Raw genomic sequence first — 27,304 nt, 5'->3', positions numbered from 1 at the left:
ATGACATCCATTCTTACAAATGTACTGTTTCTGATGGACACACGTCCAGATCATCCGCTCTCAAAAATTCGCCATCTCACTTCCCCACATCCACCACTGCTGGCGGCTCACCTCCGACTGCGCAACGCTACGCGCTTTTAACAGCCAACTGCCCGACACTACAATGGAAGACAACAATGGAAACCAGCCACAGACTGCACACAGCACAGCCAGCGATTTTCATACAGAGCGCTACGTGACGTTACCAACATAGAACCTAAACAGCCTACTTACTCTCCACACCCCACAATTCAAGCGTTTGAGTGTGCATAAGGCCTAGCTTTCACAGACACCATTATATAGACAGAAGGTTTTCTGGGTTAACATTCGGAACAAGTACCCTCGCTAACACGTTGCAAGTAACAGAACTCATCGCAGCATACACCTTATTTGCTGTATTCTAGTGTAGTCAATGGCATTACAAGATTAAATGATATCTTCATCATTCTTTCAGAATGAAGACGGTATTCATAGGCTTGCAAGGATTGAAAGATGTTGTAGAAAATTTTGTGCTAAAACAAGCAGCTGCTACTGTCTTACACTTCAAGCAAGACATAGCTAAAGTTCCCTGATTAGAGGACGCTGCATTCAGTATCCTGCTAGAGAAAACACAGCAGACACAGTCTTGATTAACATGTAATCACCACAATTAGCATTGGAAAATGGAGGAAACACGTTATGGGTGTAGAGTAGATCACATTACAACAATGGGTTGTGATAGAATGGATATCATCTCTGTTAGATGTGGATACTGTCAGATTAGTTAACACACAAAATCACGACCGCCTATCGCTCAAAAACTGAAGACATATTTAAATATTTCTGAAGATCAATCTTTGGCAGTGATCGATATGAGATGATGTTTGAACAGTAAAAGTTCCTCGTAAAGTATTTTTATTCTTTTTTACTTTCAACTCATGTAAAATATAACTTCAGGTTGCAGAATTGAATCTAAACACCACAAAGCACTCGTAAGTGTAATGTGTGTATTGCTTGGTGGAACACCTGTTGCTGTGGCGGTTGATATGTGAGGTTTTGTAAGAATTAGTAGGCCCAATGCAGTATTTGACGAAGGCTCACTCCAAATTGATGTACTGCAAATAGTTAAACTCTTAGAATATATATAATACATAACAAAAAATTGGGCAATTTTACTGACTCATTTTTCTAGGAGGAATTAAAAGTTAATACGTGATGGAACAAGTTCAGAACATCTGACTAACATTACAAATACATATCTACAAATTACTCGCTGTGAAATGTCACTTAAACCACCATTTGGTATGGAGCTCCACGGTCACTGCTTTTTCTCCTCATAATATAGTAACACATATATTAAAGCGATGGTCAACACTCGGTAGTAATGTTTTTGTGAAAGGACAGTAGAAAGCGATTTTGGCTTGAAGTTCATAAAGACATGACGTCACTGTGACTCACAAGGGGAGGCCGCCAATTGTGAAATTCAGATTCGATTCATACTGCGCATAATAAAAGCTCATGGCCAGAGGTGTAATGTGGCAAGGCACCAAGATGCACTTCTCAGCCGTTGTCCAGAAAATCGACAGTTAAAAGAAACCGTTGCGGTGAAATACTCTCTACGATTAACAATTTTCTACAGCGCCGTGGCGCAGTGGTAAGCGCTCGGGTTCGTAATTCGATGGTCGCCGGTTCGAATCTCGCGCCATGCAATTCTTTTTATTATTAGTTTTTTGTAATTTATATATATATATATATATATATATATATATATATATATATATATATATATATATATAAAACTATTAACGAATTGCTTATGCATGTTGGTGAAGGCGGATCGTTCTCCAATTGTACCGCCTCCATTTTTCCGTTTGGTTAACAGGGTGTACGAAAGCTCTCCCGTCCGCACTGATTTTCGACGATGTTACAAGTTGCGCTAGGAACCGCATCTACCTTCTTTCGAAGTTAGCAGGCAACTACGCTGTTATGCGGCGGCTCGTTTCGGCCCATTCCACAACTGTCCTTCAAGTGTAACGAGCGAGTAACGGAGTTTATATTTCATACCTGCCACAGCAAGTTTGTGTTCGTGGGGTCTCTATTCTAATTCGAACGTTTGACTTACGCTATACGTATTCGTTTCGGAATATCGTTTCTACGTCTTCCGTTAACTATACGTGGTTAATATTATGAAGATAATTAATAACATTTGTGAAATACAACTTTGTTTGCGGAAAACGTAATGATGTTCGAAGTCGCCAGTTTTTCCACGACAAACGACTTTCAACAACTTATTATATGCATAATTGTTGCAACTGATTGCCGGGAATTATATATATATATATATATATATATATATATATATATATAATTTGAATTACAAATAACAAATACTTAAAAAAAAAGGTAGCAAGACGCTAGAATCGATCCGGCGACCTTCGGATTACGAGTCCGACCGCTTACCGCTGCACCACGACGGTGTAGAAAATAAGTAATCGTAGAGAGTATTTCACCGCAACGGTTTCTTTTAACTGTCGATTTTCTCGACAACGGCTGAGAAGTGCATCTTGGTGCTTTGCCCCATTATACCTCTGGCCATGAGCTTTTACTATGCGCAGTATGAATCGAATCTGAATTTCACAATTTGCGGCCTCCCCTTGTCAGTAAGGTGATTGTGTGGTGTACGCAAGGCTGCCCCCTACATAGTTCGACCACGACACTTCCGTCTATGTTTAGCGGCCAGAAACGGGAGCTGCCTCACTTACGGGGCTGTTAGTAAACAGACGACGCAAGGCGCTGTGTACAGTGAGCCGCCAGCAGCTGCTGCAGCGTCCGGGGGCGCCAGCTTTGCCACTACGTGGCGTCTGAGTCGCAGCGTGCAGCACTGTGATCGGCGGGCACTGTTTTACGTCACCGTGGCACAGCGGCGTATCCTCCCACAGGCAGCTACATACAAATAGGTTTGCGGTCCGCCCGGATGAGAGCGGACACGTCCTGTACGGATCAAGAGCCGCTTCAAGTCCCCGCAATGGACTTCATCTGCTATGACCGCTTCCGCTGCCTGCCTTGTCACCGCGCCATCTTCGCCGTGACCCACATCCGCCGCCGCGCTTCCGACAGCCACTCACGAGGCACCACTTCGCCGTGCTTAGCAGTGGCAGCCTCCGAGCTGCCCGCCCCGTAGAACCGTGTCGAACTCTCTTCCCCTCGAGATATTGTCCAGGATAGACAGTTTCCAGTTACCCGCCAGGGTAGCTGAGAGCGCTAACGCGCTGCTTCCTGACTCGGGTAGGCGCGCCGGCCCCGGATGGAATCCGCCCGGCAGATTAACGACGGGGGCCGAAGTGCCAGCCAGCCTGGATGTGGTTTTTAGGCGGTTTTCTACATCCCACTAGGTGAATACCGGGCTGGTCCCCATGTTCCGCCTCAGTTACATGGCTCGCAGACATCTGAACACATTCGCACTATTCCATGGATTACACTCGACACAGACAGATGCGGTCAACTAAATCCGTCCCGGGGGGTACGGGGTGGTGGCAGGAAGGACATCTGGACACCCCTTAAACCATTAACATACCAAATCCGATTTACGATGGCTGACCCTGCGTCACTGCGGGACAAGGCTCAAGCGACAGATAGATAGACAGTTTCCAGTTATCAAGTTGTGAAGATGTTGTATCTCAAAAATGTACTTTGTTTAGTTACCACAATAAACAGTTGTGTTGTAAAAGTGTTAGCACCACTCCTCAATACGAGATTACAAGGTGATTCTTTACCAAAGGTATTGGTAAAGGTACGTACAAAACAGGTCACGTTACTACTGTCCTCTAACGCTCTATGCTATGATAATCTCACATTTTGTTAAAGGCAATAAGAAAGTGAGGTTTGCAGAAAGTTGTGAGAAAATTCACAAAGTAACAACGTAGGCTGTTACGTATCACGTTACACCTTTCGATCTTTGCCACCAGATTGCACGTGCTTGAAAGCGTTTCTATAGAAGTATTGGAAACACGTCCGAAATTTTATCTTCTTTACTGGATGCACAGCATATAAGTCATATGCGAGTGGTAGTCTTCCTACCGTCGATATAAAGTGAATACCTCGGCCTAGGTTCACTGTCACCTGAAAAATGCTCAGTGTGTACTGAGAGCTATACTTACTAATATTACGCTATGGTTCTTAAATTCATGCAAGGATCACTCAAGACTTTGCAACAGATGGATATCCACCTGCCAGGTCCAGATGACGTAAAACATCATTTTTTGATGTGAGATAGCGGTCTAAATTGCTCTCCGTGTATTCAGACGGGTAAAGTGAACGTACTGGGTGGTTATAATCAAAATGCAGACACTGTCGGAGGTCCAGTGTGGGCTGTAATTATCGTACGGCAGAAAAACTTGGTAGGTATGCTAATGCGTTAACGGAGAACCTATTTACGCTGGAAAAAAGTTATTTTCACTTTTGACGACCGTGCCCAAATCTGGTGCTGTACACTGTTCGTATCATGGTACGACATCCACGCTTTCATTTGATAGGCCATAGGGTGCATGAACAGTATGACTATCGAGAAGAGAGACCATGAAACTGTTTTATGTGAACGGCAGCAATGACAGTGCTGCATTGAGAGAGTATCGCCGAATGAAAGCTCTGAGAACGGGCCTCATGTCATCAGATGATTGGAGAAGACGATAATGAAATTTGGAAACACACGTGAGCTTCGTGTGGCACCAAGAAGAGGAAAGCGTCCTCTCCCGATGGAAGTTATAGACGAGGTTGCTGTTGCTGTAATTGATCATGCAGCACGTGCCCCGGATAGTGCTAGCCCTCGTGCAATGTCACCCAAATTTTCCATCCCATGGTCCACAGTACGGAAAGTTTTCCGATCAGTTCAATTTTACTCTGTTACCTGTACAAGCCCCCCTCCTCATGAACCACGGACCTTGCTGTTGGCGGGGAGGCTTGCGTGTCTCAGCGATACAGATAGCTGTACCGTAGGTACAACTCAAACTGTTGAGAGGCCAGACAAACGTGTGGTTTCTGAAGAGGGGCAGCAGCCTCTTCGGTAGTTACGGGGGCAACAGTCTGGATGATTGATCTGGCCTTGTAACATCAAGCAGAACGGCCTTTCTGTGCTGCTACTGCGAACGGCTGAAGGCAAGGCAAACTACAGCCTAAATTTTTTCCGAGGGCATGCAGCTTTACTGTATGGTTAAATGATGATGGAGTCCTCTTGGGTAAAATATCCCAGAGGTAAAACAGTCACCCATTCGTATCTCCGGGCGGAGGACGTCTTTATCAGGAGAAACAAAACTGGCGTACTACGGGTCGTAGCGTGGAATGTCAGATCCCTTAATTGGATAGGTAGGTTAGAAAAATTTAAAAAGGGAAATGGATAGGTTAAAGTTAGATGTAGTGGGAATTACTGTAGTTCGGTGACAGGAGGAACAAGAGTTCTGGTCAGGTGAATACAAGGTTATAAATACAAAATCGGATAGGGGTAATGCGGGAGTGTGTTTAATAATGACTAAAAAAATGCGAGCGCGGGTGAGCTACTACGAACAGCATAGTGAACGCATTATTGCACCCAAGATAGAGAAGAAGCCCACGCTTACCACAATAGTACAAGTTTATATGCCAAATAGCTCAGCAGATAACGAAGAGATTGAAGAAATGTATGATGAGATAAAAGAAATTATTCAGATAGTGAAGGGACACGAAAATTTAATAGTCACGGGAGACTGGAATTTTATAGTAGGAAAAGGAAGAGAATGAAACGTAGAAGGTGGACTGGGGGTAAGGAATGAAAGAGGAAGCCGCCTTGTAGAATTTCGCACAGAGCATAACTTAATCATAGCTAACACTTGGTTCAAGAATCATGAAAGTAGGTTATATACGTGGAAGAGGCATGGAGACATAGGAAGGTTTCAGACAGATTATATAATGGTAAGACAGAGATTTAGGAACCTGGTTTTAAATTATAAGACTTTCCAGGGGCAGATGTGGACTCCGACCTCAATCTATTGGTTATGAACTGTAGATTAAAACTGAAGAAACTGCAAAAAGGTGGGAATTAAGGGGATGGGACCTGGATAAACTGACTAAACCAGAGGTTGTACAGAGTTTCAGGGAGAGCATAAGGGAACAATTGACGGGAATGGGGGAAAGAAATACAGTAGGAGAAGAATGGGTAGCTTCGAGGGATGAAGTAGTGAAGGCAGCAGGGAAACAAGTGCGTAAAAAGACGAGGGCTAGTGGAAATCCTTGAACAGAAGAGAAGAGATATTGAAGTTAATTGATGAAAGGAGAAAATATAAAAATGCAGTAAATGAAGCAGGCAAAAAGGAATACAAACGTCTCAAAAATGAGATCGACAAGAAGTGCAAAATAGCTCAGCAGGGATGGCTAGAGGTCAAATGTAAGGGTGTAGAGGCATATATCACTAGGGGTAAGATAGATACTGACTACAGGAAAATTAACAGATCTTTGGAGAAGAGAAAACCACTTGCATGAATATCAAGAGCTCAGATGGAAAACCAGTTCTAACCACAGAAGGGAAAGCAGAAAGGTGCAAGGTATAGAGGGCCTATACAAGGTCAATGTAGTTGAAGGCAGCATTATGGAAATGGAAGAGGACGTAGACAACAAAAAAAATGGGAGATATGATACTGCGTGAAGAATTTGACAGACCACTGGAAGACCTAAGTCGAAACAATGTCCCGGGAGTAGACATTTCATTAGAACTACTGATAGCCTTGGGAAAGCCAGCCATGACAAAACTCTACCATCTAGTGAGCAAGATCTATGAGACAGGCGAAATACCATCAGACTTCAAGAAGGATATAATAATTCCAATCCCAAAGAATGCAGGTGTTGACAGGTGTGAAAATTACCGAACTATCATTTTAATCATTGACGGCTGCAAAATAGTAACACGAATTCTTTACAGACGAATGGGAAAACTAGTAGAAGTCAACCTCAGGGAAGATCAATTTGAATTCCCTAGAAATGTTGGAACAAGTGAGGCAATACTGACCCTACGACTCTTCTTAGATTAAGGAAAGGCAAACCTACATTTGTAGCATTTGTAGACACAGAAAAGGCTTTTGACAATGTACGCTGGAATACTCTCTTAACAATTCTGAGGGTGGCAGGTATAAAATACATAGAACGAATGGCTATTTACAATTTGTACAGAAACCAGATGGCAGTTGTAAGACTCGAGGGGCATGAAAGGGAAGCAGTGGTTGGGAAGGGATTGAGACAGGTTTGTAGCCTATCCCCAATGTTATTAAATCTGTATATTGAGCGAGCAGTAAAGGAAACAAAATAAAAATTTGAAGTAGGAATTGAAATCCATGGAGAAGAAATAAAAACTTCAAGGTTTGCCGATGACATTGTAATTCTGTCAGCAAAGGACCTGGAGGAGCAGCTGAACTGAATGAACAGTGTCTTGAAAGGAGGATGTAAGATCAACATCAACAAAAGCAAAACGAGGATAATGGAATGTAGTCGAATTAAATCAGGTACTGCTGAGGGAACCAGATTAGGAAATGAGACACTTAAAATAGTAGATGAGGTTTGCTATTTGGGGAGCAAAATAGCTGATGCTGGTTGATGTAGAGAGCATATAAAAGGTAGACTGGCTATGGCAAGGAAAGCGTTTCTGAAGAAGAGAAATTTGTTAACATCGAGTATAGATCTAAGTGTCAGGAAGTCTTTTTTGAAAGTATTTGTATGGAGTGTAGCCATGTACGGATATGAAACATGGACGACAAATAGTTTAGACAAGAAGAGAATAGAATCTTTCGAAATGTGGTGCTACAGAAGAATGCTGAAGATTAGATGGGTAGATCACGTAACTAATGAGGTGGTACTGAATATAATTGAGGAGAAGAGGAATTTGTGGCACAGCTTGACTAGAAGAACGGATCGGTCGGTAGGACATAGTCCGTGGTATGGCTCAAATGTTTCAAATGGCTCTGAGCACTATGGGACTTAACATCTGTGGTCATCAGTCCCCTAGAACTTAGAACTACTTAAACCTAACTAACCTAAGGACATCACACGCATCCATGCCCGAGGCAGGATTCGAGCCTGCGACCGTAGCAGTCGCGCGGTTCCGGACTGCGCGCCTAGAACCGCTAGACCACCGCGGCCGGCAGTCCGTGGTATCAAGGGATCACCAATTTAGTATTGTAGGGCAGCGAGGGGGGGGGGGGGGGGGGGTAAAAATCGTAGAGGGAGACCAAGAGATGAATAAACCAAACAGATTCTGAAGGCCGTAAGTTGCAGTAGGTACTTGGAGATGAATAAGCTTGCACAGGATAGAGTAGCATGGAGAGCTGATTCAAATCAGTCTCTGGACTGAAGACCACAACACGATGGCCATACGTTTGAAACTGCATTGTTGGGTTTTACAAACAAATAAATTTAAAGTGACCACGACATTATTTACAAAATTTTACATTACTGTGAGCCCCAGCCGCAAGAAGTTAATCTTAGTTTTTGATTCAGATTTCTCGAATGTATTACTTCGCAAAGTCACAAAAGCCCTTTCGTTTTCCAGGCATGCACTTTACTACTGGCCGTCGAGATCCACCCACAAAATACAAATGAACTATTTTGTCATCCAAATCGCATATTTCGTATTAGAATACGATTCTCGCGGCATATTTTGTCGTACTCAAAGTTCACTGCCAAGCCACTAGGAACGCTGCTGTCGTTCTCTGTAGTAACGCGGGTGCTGTGTGGATGGCAGAGTGGCCGGCCGAGGCGTGTGACAGGTGCGCCACTCGCGTGGACGACGGCGCGCGACGCCCGCCCCCTGGCCTACCCTCGTGCCCCCACTCTGGCCGGTATTCGCGTTATTTTTAGCCGCGTCTGCCGCTGCAGGCAGTCGCTCAGTGGCAGCCGCAGTCAGCGGACCGCGAGTGCTGGAGTGGGTGGGGACAGCGGACAGCGGACCAGGGCGCACACAGCACGCCGCCGCGTCGCCAGGGCAGCGGCAGCAACAGGTAGGCGCCCGCCACAGCAGCCGTCTCCGCTGCGGGGTCGCTTCGCAGCTTGCAGGCGTTTTTGTGTGCGGGAACGGGTCTGCAGCTGCCAACTTCGCATTCGGGAAACCGTGTTCAGCAAATAACAAGCACTGTGCATACCAATCATGTCAGGTGGGAAGGGACATGCACTGAAGGTGAAAGAGAGAAAGTCGTATAAATATTTGCTCTATTATAATTGACTTTTGTGATGTAGCACCTTCTAACTTTCAGAAATATGAAATGTGTAGGCGATAGCACAATACCAGTTTCAGTAACTACTGTGTTTAACTATAAGTTCTTTATCAATCACGTTAAAAAGTGCCATTGTCACATGCTGTATTGCTATTATTTACTTCTCTCTTGAGCGTGACTTTGAAAATTAAAAAGTGTTTTTTTTATTTCGACTATATATCACCTAACATTACCGCTGGATATATTTCGTAAACAACATCAAATACTGACGAATCGATTCCACAGACCGAACGTGAGGAGAGGGGCTAGTGTAATTGGTTAAGACAAACCATAAAAAAATGCACGGAAGTATGTTTTTAACACAAACATACGTTTTTTTAAATGGAACCCCGTTAGTTTTGTTAGCACATCTGAACATACAAACAAATATGTAATCAGTGCCGTTTGTTGCATTGTAAAATGTTAATTACATCCGGAGATATTGTAACCTAAAGTTGACGCATGAGTACCACTCCTCCGGTGTTCGATCGTGTGTATCGGAGAGCACCGAATTACGCAGGGATCCAAAGGAAACGGTGATGGACCTTAGGTACAGAAGAGACTGGAACAGCACATTACGTCCACATGCTAACACCTTTTTATTGGTCTTTTTCACTGACGCACATGTACATTACCATGAGGGGTGAGGTACACGTACACACGTGGTTTCCGTTTTCAGTTACGGAGTGGAATAGAGTGTGTCCCGACATGTCAGGCCAATAGATGTTCAATGTGGTGGCCATCATTTGCTGCACACAATTGCAATCCCTGGCGTAATGAATGTCGTACACGCCGCAGTACATCTGGTGTAATGTCGCCGCAGGCTGCCACAATACGTTGTTTCATATCCTCTGAGGTTGTAGGCACATCGCAGTACACATTCTCCTTTAACGTACGCCACAGAAAGAAGTCCAGAGGTGTAGGATCAGGAGAACGGGCTGGCCGATTTATGCGTCCTCCACGTCCTATGAAACACCCGTCGAACATTCTATCAAGGGTCAGCCTAGTGTTAATTGCGGAATGTGCAGGTGCACCATCATGCTGACACCACATACGTCGATGCGTTTCCAGTGGGACATTTTCGAGCAACGTTGGCAGATCATTCTGTAGAAACGCGATGTATGTTACAGCTATTTGGGCCCCTGCAATGAAGTGAGGACCAATGAGGTGGTCGCCAATGATTCCGCACCATACATTTACAGTCCACGGTCGCTGTCGCTCTACCTGTCTGAGCCAGCGAGGATTGTCTACGGACCAGTAATGCATGTTCCGTAGATTCACTGCCCAGTGGTTTGTGAAACCCGCTTCATCGGTAAACAGGTAGAACTGCAAAGCATTCTCTATTAATGCCCATTGACAGAATTCCACTCGATCATTAAACTCATCACCATGTAATTGCTGATGTAGCGACACATGAAACGGGTGAAAGCGGTGACGATGCAGTATGCGCATGACACTACTTTGACTGTCCACCGGCTCTCGCAATGTCCCGTGTACTCATATGTGGGTTCATGGCAACAGCAGCTAACACACCAACTGCACCCGCTTCTCCTGTGACGGGCCTGTTACGGACCCGTTTGCGTGCTACGACCATACCTGTTGCATACAGTTGGCGGTAGATGTTTTGCAATGTGCGGCACGTTGGATGCTCTCTGTCCGGGTACCGTTCTGCATACACCCTGCAGGCTTTAGCTGCATTTCGTCGACACTCGCCATAGATGAGTATCATCTCCGTCTTTTCAGACTTCGAATACACCATGGTCACAGTTCCTACAACACTACACTATCACAGACGTCTGGTAACACGGTGTACTACAGTTGGTCTGCGTGCGGAGACGAATGCAGAATAACAATAGCAGCAAGCGCTACATGCAGACACTGCGACAGCTAGACCAAACCACAACAGTGCACTACAGCCACACTCGTAAACACGGTCTTCGTTGTAAACATGTCCCTGCAGATGCTGCTCGCCGACCGTGGCCTGTGTTTGTTACAACACGCAACTGAACGTCGGAGGTTTCAAGCGTCAACTTTAGGTTACAATATCTCCGGATGTAATTAACATTTTACAATGCATCAAACGGCACTGATTACGTATTTGTTTATATGTTCAGATGTGCTAACAAAACTAACGTGGTTCCATTTAAAAAACGTGGGTTTGTGTTAAAAAACATACTTCCGTGCATTTTCTATGGTTTGTATTAAACAATTACACTAGCCCCTCTCCTCACGTTCGGTCTGTGGAATCGGTTCGTCAGTATTTGATGTGGTTTACGGAATATATCCAGCGGTAACGTTAGGTGACTCACCCTGTATATAACTGCGCGGAGCGGCACGCCTCAACTCTTAAGCTGGCGCAGCTGTTGCTGTGAACAGCTTCGATACTGCCGCTACTTCTACTGCCAGTGCCAAGCCGACAGAAATGTGCTGATTGTTGAAACACAGCGACTGGCGGCTTGGCCGGTCAGCAGCGCCTTGTGAAGGCGCCATTAGAAGCAACGTTCCGCCAGCTAGCTGTGGCCCAGTGCGGCGACTACTGTGGGAAACTTGGTTTGGGAGTGAGGGGGATGACGGACGGTAGGGTGGGAGAGTAACAGGTGCGAGCGAGTACACAGTTCGGTTAAGCGGTCGTTCGGTTGACCGACGTTCCGATAATCGACGTTGAACGTCGTCCAGAATAAGTCCGTTTCAAAAATTGTACCGCTCAATGTGGATAGTGAACATGAATTCTGTACTGTGACGTTTGAGGTTTTTTCGCCAATGAAACTACCCGGTGGTACTTTGAGAAAGAGATTCTGTAAGAATTGTGCTGTTCGTGAAGACAGGTTTCTAAACTCAAATAACCAATGCGTTGGTAGGTGAAACCACATCACACCTTAACAGAGAAACTCAACAGGAAATTCTTGACTACATGGGGCGTCCAGAGTGCAAACGCAGTGAGTTTCAAATACCGTCTCTCGATACGCGCTAACAATAAAGCATATGTTTCTATGGCTTTTTCATTCAGAATGCTCCATGTTATTAAAGAGTAGTGTATGAAAATTCCTGTCAGATTAAAAATGTGTGCTGGACCTAGACTCGAGCTCGGAGCCTTTTCCTTTCGCGGGCAAGTGCTCTGCCATCTGAGCTACCCTAGCACGAGTCACGCCCCCTCCTCATAGTTTTACTTCCGCCAGTAAAGAGTAGTGTATATTTCAGTTTCGAGATTCCATTTTCGGTATGTTGCTTACAGCTATCCTTTTTTGGCAAATTACAGCTTTCTTCTTTCATTTGCACAGTTACAGTGACATATCCACTTGCCTTAGATTTTCGTGCAGTTTGTAGTGAACCTGTGTCGTGTTTCAGAAGGTTAAAGGTTTTCCACGAAAGGTGCAACACGCTACGTACGCTGTTCAATGTTGCTGGCCGTGAAAATCGTAAGGAGGCCTATAGTAAACGTCAAATTATCATGAAGTGTACTGCTGCTTGGACATGCAAACGACTAGCATTTGAGCGGAGCAACTCAAAGTAGACATGAGTAACACTGTCTACATTTCGTGCACAATCAAACTTTACTCTGCTGGTTTCTCATCACTGATCGTATCTGAATGTTGATTTTTTTATGGGGCGATTGTGTTGCCCCTTGGTTAAGAAGGAGAAACGTTGAAATGCAAGAGACGCAAGATCTCGACCATTCAGGGCTGCAGTTCATAATACTGCGTACTGGCTGCTCGCGTTATTAGGTATACGACTTAGGATACGTAATCGATGGGATTAGAAGGATTATACTCAACGCCACCCAGAGTTTCAATGGTTCCATGCGACTAGCGCTGGAGAGGACTGTGCAGGAATGTACAGCCACTCTGCGTACCTTGACTCAGAAAATCGGCTGGTCTCCAGCTAGACTAGTGTCTACACGGACAACGTGTCGATTTCTGGAGCACCAAGGGTCGTTAGCACTGTGGCCATTGTTGTGGATTCCCTTCACGCTACAGTAGGGAGAGGCACGCTAACAGTGCTGTACACAGGAGTATAATGCAGTCACTTTTTCAGACGATTCTTTTTACAGCGTTACAGTGGAAGAATCCGTGTGCATAGGATACTACAGAACGAACGGTGCCGGATTGCATCCGCCATCTCCATGCGGATCCAGCATCAAGGTGACGGTACAGGGTCCCACTGGGTATACCACACGATCTCCTCTGATTGGCACTGTCGACAATTTGGGCAGTAACTGTGACATTTCTCGATGTTAATGACAATGGCTGTACCCTATCTTCTGTGGTCTCCATGGCGCTATATAACGGACGATGAAAAACTTTCAGTCTGAGGGCGTTGCTGCAGCGTATACGAAATGTAGCATGACTCCGATGAGGGTATACAAGTACCGACACAAGAGATTAGTGTAACGTTCGTGTCCTTCCACTGTGCATGTGGTAAATGCAGAAACATGACTATGGCAACTAAATGCGTCTATTACAGGACCAACGTACTGTTATTCTGTTCTAGCTGCTGAAGGACAAACACTGGTAGACATCCATCGGTGTATTAAGAAAGTCTAAGGGGCAGCATGTCTGTCCAATAACACCATTGCGGAATGGTGCGCCAAGTTCCGTGTTGGTCGTGGTTCGACACAAGACACCTATCGATTTGGGACGCCTACTTTACCCATTATGGAAGATTGGGAGATACTCGTACACCTGCTCTATAGTCCTGATGTCTCCCCATGCGACTATCACTCCTTCGGTCCATTAAAAAAGATCTTGAAGGGTCGACAAGTCTTGTCGGAAGATGATGTGCAGCACGCATTACAGATTATTCATGCAACCGGACATGGTGGTTTAACAAACGGGTATCTTCACCCTGGTGCGTCGGTGGGGTGATTGCCTCAATGCTCACGGAGATTTTATCTGATAGATATATAGACTCTGGACTGTACGGCCTTTGAACGGAATTCCTTTGATCGCCTCACATATTTTATGAAGATTGCGCAACACCACCTGCGGTTATGATACCCTGGTTTGATACAGAGGCTGTTCGAGTATTGGCCTTGCCAGCACGTTCTCTAGATCACCGACACACTGAAAATATGGGCCATGGGTTGCCGAAAGACTGACACATAGAGATGAAACTACATGGAATTTCGTCCATCTGTCTGGTAGTAAGCTCAGTTTACCTTCATACCCAGCCGGGAGCAGCTGCTACTTTCATAGGGGGCAGCTGAGTGTAGTCTGCTTGATTTCACACGCTTTATACCACCAAATGACCCATAAATTTAAATATGTATTGTTTCTGCTGTACAGTAAACGCACATAAGTAGCATTTCGTTGTTTGTTATTCTGGAGTTGCAAGTTTAGTGGCCAGCGTGTAGTTTCGTCGGCTCGTCCCACACGTTTTTCTACTCCGTCTGCTTTAAGCTCTTGTGCAGAAACGTTCTGCTGTGAATCACTCACGTCATCTGTCGTATGATTCGTGATCTGTTATTATCGTCCATCTTCTGTATAACGGCCACTGATCTTGTTGTAAATGGAGTTCCGTTAGTCTTTGAAATACGACTATTTACTGGAACCAGTCAGACAGCGCTCCAATATGAATTGTCAATATATGAGTAACATTATTACATTTCGAGCTATGGTTCAGATTATTTAGCTTTGTCCTTGTTGTTTTGACAACGGGTGTAATGAGCTACGTGTGCCTAGGATACTGCAGCCACACCGACGGGCGGAGGTATCAGGTGATTCTCACTTGATCTGGTATAGCTGGCACTACAGTATCAGATTGCAGAACGTTCTGGTCGGAGGTACTCTCCTGCTGGACGGAGGGTTTCTCCGCTGTGTTCGTTAGTACATAGTCGATGCTGGGAAATAATTGTTATTTTATTTTATTCATCATCTATAAATGATGGAAGCAAAGGATTAATTATAAACAATTTTATATTGGACTCCAATTTTTGATACAGCGTTTACTGTAAACCTACTTTCACTTCGTACTGCAGATTAACAGCATGACTCTACACTAAGGATCATAATTACACAAACGTGCACACGATCTCTGTTTTGAGAAATAAGTGTGGTGCGAAGTCCTCATTTACTGGAATCAGAGCCTGAAATTAAAGAAAATTTTGATATGTTGCTGGAGAATCATCGTCCACATTTGGTGTCTGCGTCCCAATAAAATACGAGCAGTGTTGGCTGAAGAAATGTAGCGGACAAGTGGTCAACTAAACGAGTCTATACATAACTGTTCCCTAACAGGTCAGTGGCTCCCCCATTCGTAACCATAACTTCTAAGTGTGTAGTCCGCGAGAACTGAATGCCTTCCCCTTATTTCCAATGAAATCATAAAAGACGAAGTATATGATACATAAATCACCTTTATTCTAACAAATAGTTAGATACACAGTGCGTTCCACTCACTGCGGAGGTTACCGCGCTGAGACACTCAGCTCGCTGTGACGTCTCTGAGCTACCTGCCTGTCCTGAAAAAAACAAACATGAAATGCTCCAGGAAGGCAGAATGGTATGCATTGGACAGCCTGGTTTGTACAGTTGCAAAGACTTCACTAGATCCAACTATAAATGGTAAGAGTCAATGGGAGAACTCAACAATATCCATACACGTTCGATGAGCGATATGTCGGACAATCATACGTGTCAGAGAACCAACGATACCCGTCGATCCTCGAAGATTCGCTCATTTCCCTTAACATGTGGGTAAACGTTATCCTGCAGAAGTATGATTTATGGAGTTACCTACAAGAGGCAGGAAACTTCAGACTCTAAACCATCCCTGTTTGCCCGTAACCTGTATAAGTCGAGACTGCAAGCAGTATAGAACAGAGACTTGTATTCTGCGACACTCGACACGGCAGTCCATCACATTACGTTTGCCACGGGAACGTCCAGTATGTTGGCAGCCATCTTTGTACTGCAGGTTGAAGTGGACTCTTACAGAAGCACTAGACTACTCAGCACCCCAGCGACCACCTCCAACATTGCAGTCTGAGGGATCTGTGGACCCCTACGGAGTGAGGAATGTATCATCACTACAACAGGTCGCCTCGGACAACTCCACAGCCAGTACACCGCTTCAGTGTCAGTTCTTTTAATTGTCCCAGTGTGTGGTTTTTTGTACTCAATACATTTTAAGGTTTTTGCCCCCATTTTACAGTCGCCCCCTTTTTGTTTGCTCTCGTCCATTATGTTCCCCCTTTTTTATATTTTTGTCCGCCATATTTTCTCCTTTGTAATTTTAAATGTCTTTTGTTGTAAGATTGTCTTTTGGCTGAAGAGCAGGGTATATGCTGCTGCGAATCTGCCCCGGATGGGGAATAGAAATTCAACAAAGGAAAAAAAGTGTTGCAATTATGTATTCTCGTTTGTGTAATATTGTCATACCAACTGTAATTTTATTTGTGGGATGCTATGAAAATGGACATGTTGTGTCCTAAACTAGTCACCATTGAGAAATAAAAGAGATACTTCTTGCCGGCCGAAGTGGCCGTGCGGTTAAAGGCGCTGCAGTCTGGAACCTCAAGACCGCTACGGTCGCAGGTTCGAATCCTGCCTCAGGCATGGATGTTTGTGATGTCCTTAGGTTAGTTAGGTTTAACTAGTTCTAAGTTCTAGGGAACTAATGACCTCAGCAGTTGAGTCCCATAGTGCTCAGAGCCATTTGAACCAAGATACTTCTTAATGTAACTTATGACCAAGCTACTCCCATTTATTTCAATACATCTCTTACTCGTTTTCGACAATCATTGTAACAATCCTTGCCTCCAAGTGTTTGCTTACAGTACGATGACAAGTAACACCCATAACCATTACGATAGTGGATTTACATTATTTATCTCTTATCGTCATATGTATTTCACCAGAGTTCGACGTGACGAAATTTATCCCCGTATCAACTAAGGATGCCAAATTACCGAAGAAAATGTGAATTTTCGAGGCAAATGTGAATTAAACGTTGGCAGTTACGATTTTGCAATAAATACTGTTTTTTAAGAAACATACAGGAGTATAAGTATGCAGAAGTAAGATGTTCCATACGTTACGTTGGCAGTTACATAACCTCACTCAGTTTGCAAACGGTTCTCCACCTCCGGTTTCCAGGGGAATCTAGTGAGGCAGCGGTCATATACGCAAACAAGGCAATCGAAATGAGTTAACACACAATAGATATGCAACACGCCTATCGTAGAGCTAAGGCGGTTACGATCTTAACTGACCAAGACTACTAGGAAAACTACCATAGTCTGCGTTTAGTCATGATTGTCTACAGCAGCCTAGGGTAGATTTACAACTCTGCTCCAGACATCACAGAGATACATCGACGCATATGGAAACGAAGAGGTCGTACACTTAGCCGGCCGTGTGCAAGATCCACTGCAGAGAAAGCTGTTGCGGCTGCGGGCGTACGTTAGCAGGTAAAAGGCAGTGGGGCAGGCGGCGGTGCACACTTGTTATACGCACTCAGCCGCATTAGTGCGGCGTGCCGGGCAACTGTCTCTGCGCCTGCTATCTTTCACGTTATGCATGTTACCCATGGTGTAACAAACGTTGAGTCTGAGTAATGGAGGCATTTTCTACCGTCCAACCTTTGCAAATACGCTCTCCTGCGGATCAGTTTCCCATAATACCTTAATATTGCCGAGGACGAGCCAACAATTCAGCAGTGACCGCACAGCAGGCAAGGCATGACTTGCCACGTACTCTGATAACTAATAATCACGACGCCGGGTTAGCGGGTGAACAGAGGGTACTTCAAACATGCCCTGCCCCTGTATAAAGGTTCAAATGGCTCTGAGCACTATGGGACTCAACTTCTGAGGTCATCAGTCCCCTAGACTTAGAACTATTTAAACCTAAGTACATCACAAACATCCATGCCCGAGGCAGGATTCGAACCTGCGACCGTAGCGGTCGCGCGGTTCCTGACTGTAGCGCCTAGAACCGCTCGGCCACTCCGGCCGGCTCTATATGTATAGACCACCCCATTCAAAATTTGTTCATTTGTGTATTAGAAGACGTCATAATCTACATAAATACACTACTGCCCATTAAAATTTCTACACCACGAAGATGACGTGCTACAGACGCGAAATTTAACAGACGGGAAGAAGGTGCTGTGATATGCAAATGATTAGCTTTTCAGAGCATTCACACAAGGTTGGCGCTGGTGGCGACACCTACAACGTACTGATATGAGGAAAGTTTCACACCAATTTCTCATACACAAACAGCAGTTGACCGTTGTTGCCTGGTGAAACGTTGTTGTGATGCCTCTTGTAAGGAAGAGAAATGCGTACCATCACGTTTCCGACTTTGATAAAGGTCAGATTGTAGCCTATCGCGATTGCGGTTTATCATATCGCGACGTTGCTGCTCGCGTTGGTCGAGATCCAATGACTGTCAGCAGATTATGGAATCGGTGGGTTCAGGAGGGTAATACGGAACGCCGTGCTGGATCCCAACGGCCTCGTATCACCAGTAGTCGAGATGACAGGCATCTTATCCCCATGGCTGTAACGGGTCGTGCAGCTACGTCTCGATCACTGAGTCAACAGATAGGGACGTTTGCAAGACAACAACCATCTGCACGAACAGTTTGACGATGTTAGCAGCAGCGTGGACTATCAGCTCGGAGACTATGTCTGCGGTTACCCTTGACGCTGCATCACAGACAGGAGCGTCTACGATGGTGTACTCAACGACGAACCTGGGTGCACGAATGGCAAAAGTAAGTTTTTCGGATAAATCCAGGTTCTGTTTACAGCATCAGGATGGTCGCATCCGCGTTTGTCGACATCACGGTGAACACACATTGGAAGCCTGTATTCGTCATTGCCATACTGGCGTATCACACGGCGTGATGGTCACCTCTTATTCGCATTGACGGCACTTTGAACAGTGGACGTTACATTTCAGATGTGTTACGACCCGTGGCTCTACCCTTCATTCGATCCCTGCGAAAGCCTACATTTCAGCAGGATAATGCTCGACCGCATGTTGCAGGTCCTGTACGGGTCTTTCTAGATACAGAAAATGTTCGACTACTGCCCTGGCCAGCACATTCTCCAGATCTCTCACCAACTGAAAACGTCTGGTCAATGGTGGCCGAGCATTGAACCTTGCATAGGGGCTTAATTAAATATAATGCAAATATTTTTAGTAGCTGTAAGTCCGATTACGAAGTCTCGCGAACGGTTGGCCCTGACTAGTTTTTGTACGCAATCTGACTGCATGGAACAACAACAAAGAATGAAATGAAATTTTCGTTAACACAATTAAGTCCCCAGCAACTATAAAACCTACGAAACCAAAACACAAGTGTAATTGTTCTGTGTGTGGGAGTGTGATTCAACGTACACATCTGGCACGGTTCTTCTTCAACAAGACAAGAAATTTTAAATACCGTTTATACTGAAGTAATTTAAAAAAAATAGAAATACTATAATTGCGCCAGAAAACCAGAATTACACTCTAATACAAGAACACAAGCCAGATGCTTTGTTGACTGAACCTGTAATGACGCATTATTCAGGACATTGAAATAATGAGAAAAAAAGAAAAGGAGTTTGTTACCTCATTTATATTGATGAAAAGCACTCTAATCATTACAATATCTCCACACCGACTCGCTACTACCACATCTCAACAAGAACTCCCTACTGCCACATCTCCACAAGCACTCTTCACTACGACATCTCAGCAAGCACTCTCTACTACAAGTGTCAACAAGCACTGCACTCCGCTACTTCTCAATAATCACTGCCAGTGGAGGCGGCGAAACAAAACTCTCCGGCGCTGTGGCTCAGTGTAGCCACCTTTCATATGCCCTTCCTCCACGGGCTAGAATTTGATGGTATTTTTGCCAGCATTGGTGGTGAAAATACCACCAAATTCGTCAAAAAAATACAGACAAAAATGAAAGATAATATTAATACCTAAATATCACATAATTAGATAAAATTTTGGCTTTTCACTGACCTTTCAATAACCTAATATATAAAATACAGTAGCAATACAAATTCTTTCATACATGTGGCTTTACATAATAGTTTACACAATACACAAAAAATCAGTTTATACAAATGTTCACATAAAATACTTTTAATTATTCAAAAAAAAAAAAACAAATAGTTGATAGTTCCAGCAGCAGCACTCAGCAATGGTCAACAGGTGCAAACACCAACAAGTGACATCATTTTAGTAAAATCAGTTCCATCTGTGGCACCCGTAATGTTGAACAGGTGCAGACAGCAAGAAGCAACATCATTTCATTAGAAGCAGTCCATCAGTGGCACCCAGCAATGTTGAGCAGGTACACACAGCAACAAGTCACATTTCTCAGCAGAAGCAGTTCCATTAGTGGCATCCAGCAATGTTGAACAGGTGCAGACACCAACAAGTGACTTCATTTCAGTAGGAGTCCATCAGTGACACCCAGTAATGTTGAGCAGGTACACACAGCAACAAGTCACATTATTTCAGTAAAAAAACAGTCCATCAGTGGCACCCAGTAATGTTGAGCAGGTGCGGACACCAACAAGTGACATTATTCAGCAGAAGCAGTTCCATTAGTGGCACCCAGCAATGTTGAACAGGTGCAGACCCCAACAAGTGACATTATTTCAGTACAAGCAGTCCATCAGTGGCACCCAGCAATGTTGAGCAGGTGCAGACAGCAACAAGTGACATTATTTCAGTAGAAGCAGTTCCATCTGTGGCACCCAGCAATGTTGAACAGGTACACAGAGCAACAAGTCACATTTCTCAGCAGAAGCAGTTCCATTAGTGGCACCCAGCAATGTTGAACAGGTGCAGACACCAACAAGTGACATCATTTCAGTAGAAGCAGTCCATCAGTGGCACCCAGCAAAGTTGAGCAGGTGCAGACAGCAAGAAACAACATCATTTCAGTAGAAGCAGTCCATCAGTGGCACCCAGCAATGTTGAGCAGGTGCAGAGAGCAACAAGTGACATTATTTCAGTAGAAGCAGTTCATCAGTGGCACCCAGCAATGTAGAGCAGGTGCAGACAGCAAGAAGCAACATCATTTCAGTAGAAGCAGTCCATCAGTGGCACCCAGCAATGTTGAGCAGGTGCAGACAGCAACAAGTGACATTATTTCAGTAGAAGCAGTTCATCAGTGGCACCCAGTAATGTTGAGCAGGTGCAGACAGCAACAAGTGACATTATTTCAGTAGAAGCAGTTCATCAGTGGCACCCAGTAATGTTGAGCAGGTGCAGACAGCAACAAGTGACATTATTTCAGTAGAAGCAGTTCATCAGTGGCACCCAGTAATGTTGAGCAGGTGCAGACACCAACAAGTGACATCATTCAGTAGAAGCAGTCCATCAGTTGCACCTAGCAATGATGAGCAGGTCCAGAGAGCAGTCCATAATATTCACTATCACTGATCACACTGTTCATCAGAGTTTATAAGCAGAAATTAAACATGTCCTAGTGGCACCAATCATGTAGAAAAAGTACAAGTAACAGTCCATAATATTCAGTACCCTAATCACACAGTTCATCAGCAGAAATTAATCATTTCTAAGTGGCACCCATTATGTTGAAAAAGTGCAGGTAACAGTCCATAATATTCACTACCACTAATCACACAGTTCATCAGCAGAAATTAATCATTTCTAAGTGTCACACATCAATGTTGAACAAGTGCAGGTAACAGTTCATAATATTCACCATCACTAATCAGGCAGTTCAGGCATGAACAATAGTTTGAATGCACATACAAATGCTTTTACAAAATTATTCTCAATGCTCTTACACTAAACATACAAATTCTAATAAACACACAAATGATATCAGATAATTGTCATATTAAATATTACAAATACTCAAATATCAGTAAACCTATAATATTTATATGTGTCAGTGCAAGCCACTACAAACAAATAAAATAATATTTAGGAGATAGGTGGGTAGGATTAGGAAAGGAAAACACACAAAACACACTCACTCATCTTTCATCCACATTAAGTACTACTGTGTAATTGAATAGTGTTAACTGTGTAAATGCAATTCTGTCAAAATTTGATGTTCATCATGTGTATCAAGTAGTAGTGGCAGCAATGTATAACAGTCAATAATAGTTAAGTCAACGTCATAGTCATCATGTCAAGACCAATGTTTACCAAGCCAGATCAAAATGTACCGTTGCTGAACAACTGTCAGTGAGCCAAGATATGCAATTACTTCCTCTCTCCAAAAAAATACTGCTTAGTGATTTAACAAAGTTTGTGTATAGACTATCTTCCTTCTACTTTAGTGTTCTAGTCTGCTATCTTCATCCTCCTTGTTCCATATAGACCAACAAAAAAAATATGCTCCTCACTTACTTTACCTCTTATACACAAAAAATCCAATAATCATCAGCATCACATAATCTCAATACTTCAATAGTACCTCTTACGTCGATACATATAATTCTTATCATCAATATCATTTACCTTACCTCTTGTCCACAAAAACTCCAATAATCATCAGCTTCATATACTCTCAATACCTCAATAATACCTCTTCAATACGTCGACACATATAAACCTTATGGCCAATATCATTTCACTTCCATAAAAACTCTTTCCCATAGTCAGTCTCCTCGAACAAGTACAGATAAAATCCTAATGCAAACATCATCCCATACAATCCGAAGACACACTGTCAACACACAGCCTCTGTGTAATCCATCTGACCCAAATCTTCTACTCATTATAAATTATAAGATGGATTTTGGTTACCTTGTCCATCATTAAATAAAAGAAATGCATACATGACCTCTAACAGACTTAGTTCGAATAACTCTCAGTAATTAAGTACGATTACAGAGTGTGAATGATCATAATATTTCACAGTGTGTACACCACTTCAAGAATTATGGCAAACAGAAGCAAACATGTGGAGTATTTCTTGTGTCAAGTGTCACTTCCTACTTCAATTGCTCACGAAAAATGCAGTGTAATAACTGTCAATGGTCTAAACCTAGTTTTGGTATGTCATGTCGTTATCTTCCTTCCTATTAGCATAAATTTATACAGCTTCCATAAAACCTCCAGCTCATGTGACTTCTATGGAGTGTCTTGTACTAATGTCGTTCGTCGAATTATAGCAGTTCATTATCTTATCTTAAAAATATAAGGCACTGAGCGTAAGCAAAACATGCAATAGCAAGTAAATATACCAGTAGAGAACAGAATGTCAACAAGTGGATGCAGCACAATTCTTACAACGAGGCTCTGCCAAGCGAACAATCTATAATTAATACCATAATGTGACCTAAACTCTATGTTCATACACAGTATATCAGCATTTCTATACACCAAATTAAGGAGTAGTTATGACAGCAAACAGAAATGTATAAATATGCAATCCATACGCAAGGCAGCAAATATATATCTTACGTAATAAGCACATCATTAGCATCATATCAGCATAAGCAAATAAATGTTCATATGTCATCTTAATAAGTAAACATGAAGGCGCAAGCAGATAAATCACAAAGTATAACTTACATACATAACCACATCAGCACAATTAATCAGGTGACAATTATAATTTAAATAAATAAGCACAGCATGCACATAATAGAAAAACATGACATCAGTGAAAAAGCGATGCATAATATATACAAATAACAACCCTGTTCATTAATAAAACATTGTCAAATTCAGCAAATTTACGCAAGCACGTCGCTTCACAAGTAAATTCATAGAACATGAAATTGCCACAAAGTATGAATCACGTAATCGCGAGCAGCAAATTACGTCTAAAGTACGTACCTAAGTGGAAATATGTTACCTGAAAAATAAACTCAATTAACAGTTACCTTTTTAGTTTATTCCTTTTTTCTTCGAAATTACATTCTTCCTGAAATTTTCTCCATAGCAAGTCGTCTTAACGTCGGACACGCACAGAATTTACCTGAAGTTCTTAAATATTTTATACAACCGTATCCTGAAAAATACTGGACGTTAGTAACATAATTCATCAAGTCACTATAGCTTTATACTCAATTTAGTCGGAGAAACTAGACTGTGTATTTGTTTACGGCTGTCAGTGCATTCGCACTGAGCGCTCGATCAGCTGTAGGCGCGTGACGTGGGAAGTGATTGTTCGCGGTCAACGACTGCCTTGTGCGGCGCGCAGACTTGACTGTTGCTTTGAGTATGTGCCGCCGCCAAAACACAGCGCGGTACCCTTGTACTCTCTGCGTGTTTACATGTAGCTGCTAGTTTCTCACAAGTATGTCATTCCACAAAAATTTTTCAAAAGTATATCATTCCACAAAAATTTTAACGTTAGATATATGATGTATTCCCTTAGAGCGTCGAGATTTAAGAGTTTCTACTTCAACAGTGTTATCATGAATAATTTTGCGAATTCTATATGGACCATTATAAAGCAGAAAAAATTTGCGACACAAGCCTTTTCCTTTGTGAGACAAACGGTGGGACTTAATTAATACCTTTTGACCAACTGACAAAGTTTTTAAACGACCAGGACGTTTAGCTGATTTCTCTCTTCTAGCAGCTGCAGATGTAATATTTTGCAGAGCCAGGTTGACAACTTCAGAATGTCGCAGTTTCCGTGTAGGCGGAAAGGGAACAATTTCAGAAATGCGATTTGTCGGTGCTTTGTTTTTTAATATCAGTATAGGCGGTAAAGAAGTTGAGTCATTAGGGAGTTCGTTCAGAATGTTTTGAAAAATATGAAGATACTGATCCCAAGTTCTGTGATTCTGATGACAATAAAGACGACACAATTTATTGATTTCCTTCATCCATCTCTCTGAAGCGTTAGATTGAGGGTGAAAAAGTGAAATGAAAATTGGTTTAATTTTACGACGCCGTAGAGTACGAAGCCAAATTTCAGAACGAAACTGTGATCCATTATCTGATATAACCTTATCAACATGACCAACTTCTTTAAGAAAATGGTTAATGAAAGCATTAGATACTGAACGAGCTGTTGCTTTGCGTAACGGTGTAAAACACACATATTTTGATGTCAACTCCACTGCTACAAAAATGTACGCAAAACCATTAGTAGAACGAACCACTGGACCGAACAAATCGACTGCAGCCATCTCCTTTAATTTCGCTGGAATGATAGGAAACAACGGTGCTCTGTGAGAAATAGTTGGCGGCTTAGCCTTTTGACATAATTTGCATTTGGCCAGAACAGATCGAATGCGTTTTCCCACATTACTGAAGTAGCAATTTTCCCATAATTTATGAAAGCATTTTCTGGGACCAAAGTGTGCATAACTGAAATGCGTGTACCAATTCAGCTTATTAACCCACTCATCAGGAATACAAACTAACCAAACAGAGTTGTCGACCGATTTTCGTTTAACAAGAATGTCATTGCGAACTAAATAATGCTGTCTAATCGCCACGCTTTCCTTTCTCCTCCACTTCTCCTGAATGTCCTTCCAGATTGGATCCTTATTTTGCTCCTTAGCGATGTCCTGGAGCGAAGACGAAATAAAGTTCTCAAACGCAACACCTTGAATATACATCAAACAATAATTGTTTTCTTTGCAGTCCTCTTCAGCACTGTTTCAAACCCATAGGTGCACGTGATAAAGCATCGGCAACAATATTTGAAGAACCCTGTATGTAAACAATACTAAAATCAAATTCCTGTAGGTACAACGCCCATCGTGACAATCTTCCATGAGTTAATTTTGTAGACATAAGAAATTCCAGAGATCGATGATCGGTGTAAACCTTAGTATGTCTGCCAAACAAAAATGTGCGAAATTTTGTGAAAGCCCATACAACAGCCAAAGCTTCAAGTTCCGTAATCGAATAATTCTTTTCTGATTTAGAGAGAACACGACTTCCAAATGCAATAGTCTTCTGTACTACAACGCCGTTTTCTTCTATCTCTTGAAATAAATGTGCACCTAGGCCTTTGTTTGATGAGTCCGTCGCCAAACAAAAATCTTTAGATAAATCCGGATGTGAAAGAAGTGGAGCAGCAACTAAGGCATCACGAAGTTGTTCAAATTCTGATTGAGCTTCCTCATCCCAACACCAATTAGAATTCTTTCCAGATAGTTCACATAAACGAGGTGTGGCCAAATTGTCCAATCTAACAAAGCGTCTAAGAAAATTACAGACACCAAGGAAACTACGAACATCACGTTTTGTAGTGGGAACAGCATAGTTACGAATAGCGTCTAATTTCTCTGGATCAGGAAGAATACCTTCTGTAGAAATAATGTGACCGAGAAATTTCACCTGAGAACGACCAAATTCAGATTTTTCGAAGTTCACTGTAATGCCAACTCTTACAAAAGTACGTAATAATGAATCCAAAATTTGGTTGTGCTCACTCCAAGATTGTTTAGCAATAAGAATATCGTCAACATATGAAGTAATATTGTCACGAAGATAAACAGGTAAGATTTCGTTTAAACTGCGAATGAATGCTGCTGAAGATACAGTAAGTCCAAACGGTAATTTCCGAAACACGTAACAGTTACCAAAGGCTAAAAAGGCAGTATATTTTCTACAATCAGGGTGTTCTATTTGCCAAAAACTTGCGCGCATATCAATCGTGGATAAAACTTTAATTCCATGGAAATGTTGAAGAAGTTCATCTAAATTTTGTGGACGGTCAGTTTCAGGAATGATGATGTTATTTATCTGTCTGGAATCCAGAACCAAACGAATTGACCCATCCTTTTTAAGAACAACGTGTAATGGGCTGGTATAAGGACTGACTGCTGGCTCAATAATGCCTTGATCTATCATGTATTGAAGTTCACTCTTAACCTTGTCTCTGTAAGCCAAAGGAATAGCGTACGTTTTCCCGCGAAATGGTGTGTGTTCTTTTACTTTAAATAAATATTGTAAGCCTTGTATAGTTCCTGTGAGATGACTAAACACTGTAGCATGTGAAGTCAAAATTTAGTGTAGTTCTTCTCTTGCAACGTCATCTGGCACTTCAGCTTTCTTAACCGTTTCATTAATTAATTCTTCGCTATTAATTATATCATCCATCGCGTC

General features: G+C 42.8%; 1 protein-coding gene across 1 annotated transcript in view; it reads left to right on the top strand.

Moving 5' to 3' along the window:
• Positions 1–8,932: 8,932 nt before the first annotated feature.
• Positions 8,933–27,304, top strand: part of LOC124794855 (ras-related and estrogen-regulated growth inhibitor) — a 390,394-nt gene continuing 372,022 nt past the window's right edge. Inside the window, exon 1 of the mRNA XM_047258521.1 lies at positions 8,933–9,029. The gene's annotated coding sequence lies outside the window, so the exon portion shown is untranslated. The remainder of the gene's footprint in view (positions 9,030–27,304) is intronic.

This window comes from Schistocerca piceifrons, chromosome 4, assembly GCF_021461385.2.
Source record: "Schistocerca piceifrons isolate TAMUIC-IGC-003096 chromosome 4, iqSchPice1.1, whole genome shotgun sequence".
Taxonomy (NCBI): domain Eukaryota; kingdom Metazoa; phylum Arthropoda; class Insecta; order Orthoptera; family Acrididae; genus Schistocerca; species Schistocerca piceifrons.
Note: the sequence above shows the minus strand (reverse complement) of the source record. Positions and strands in the feature narration are given on the sequence as shown.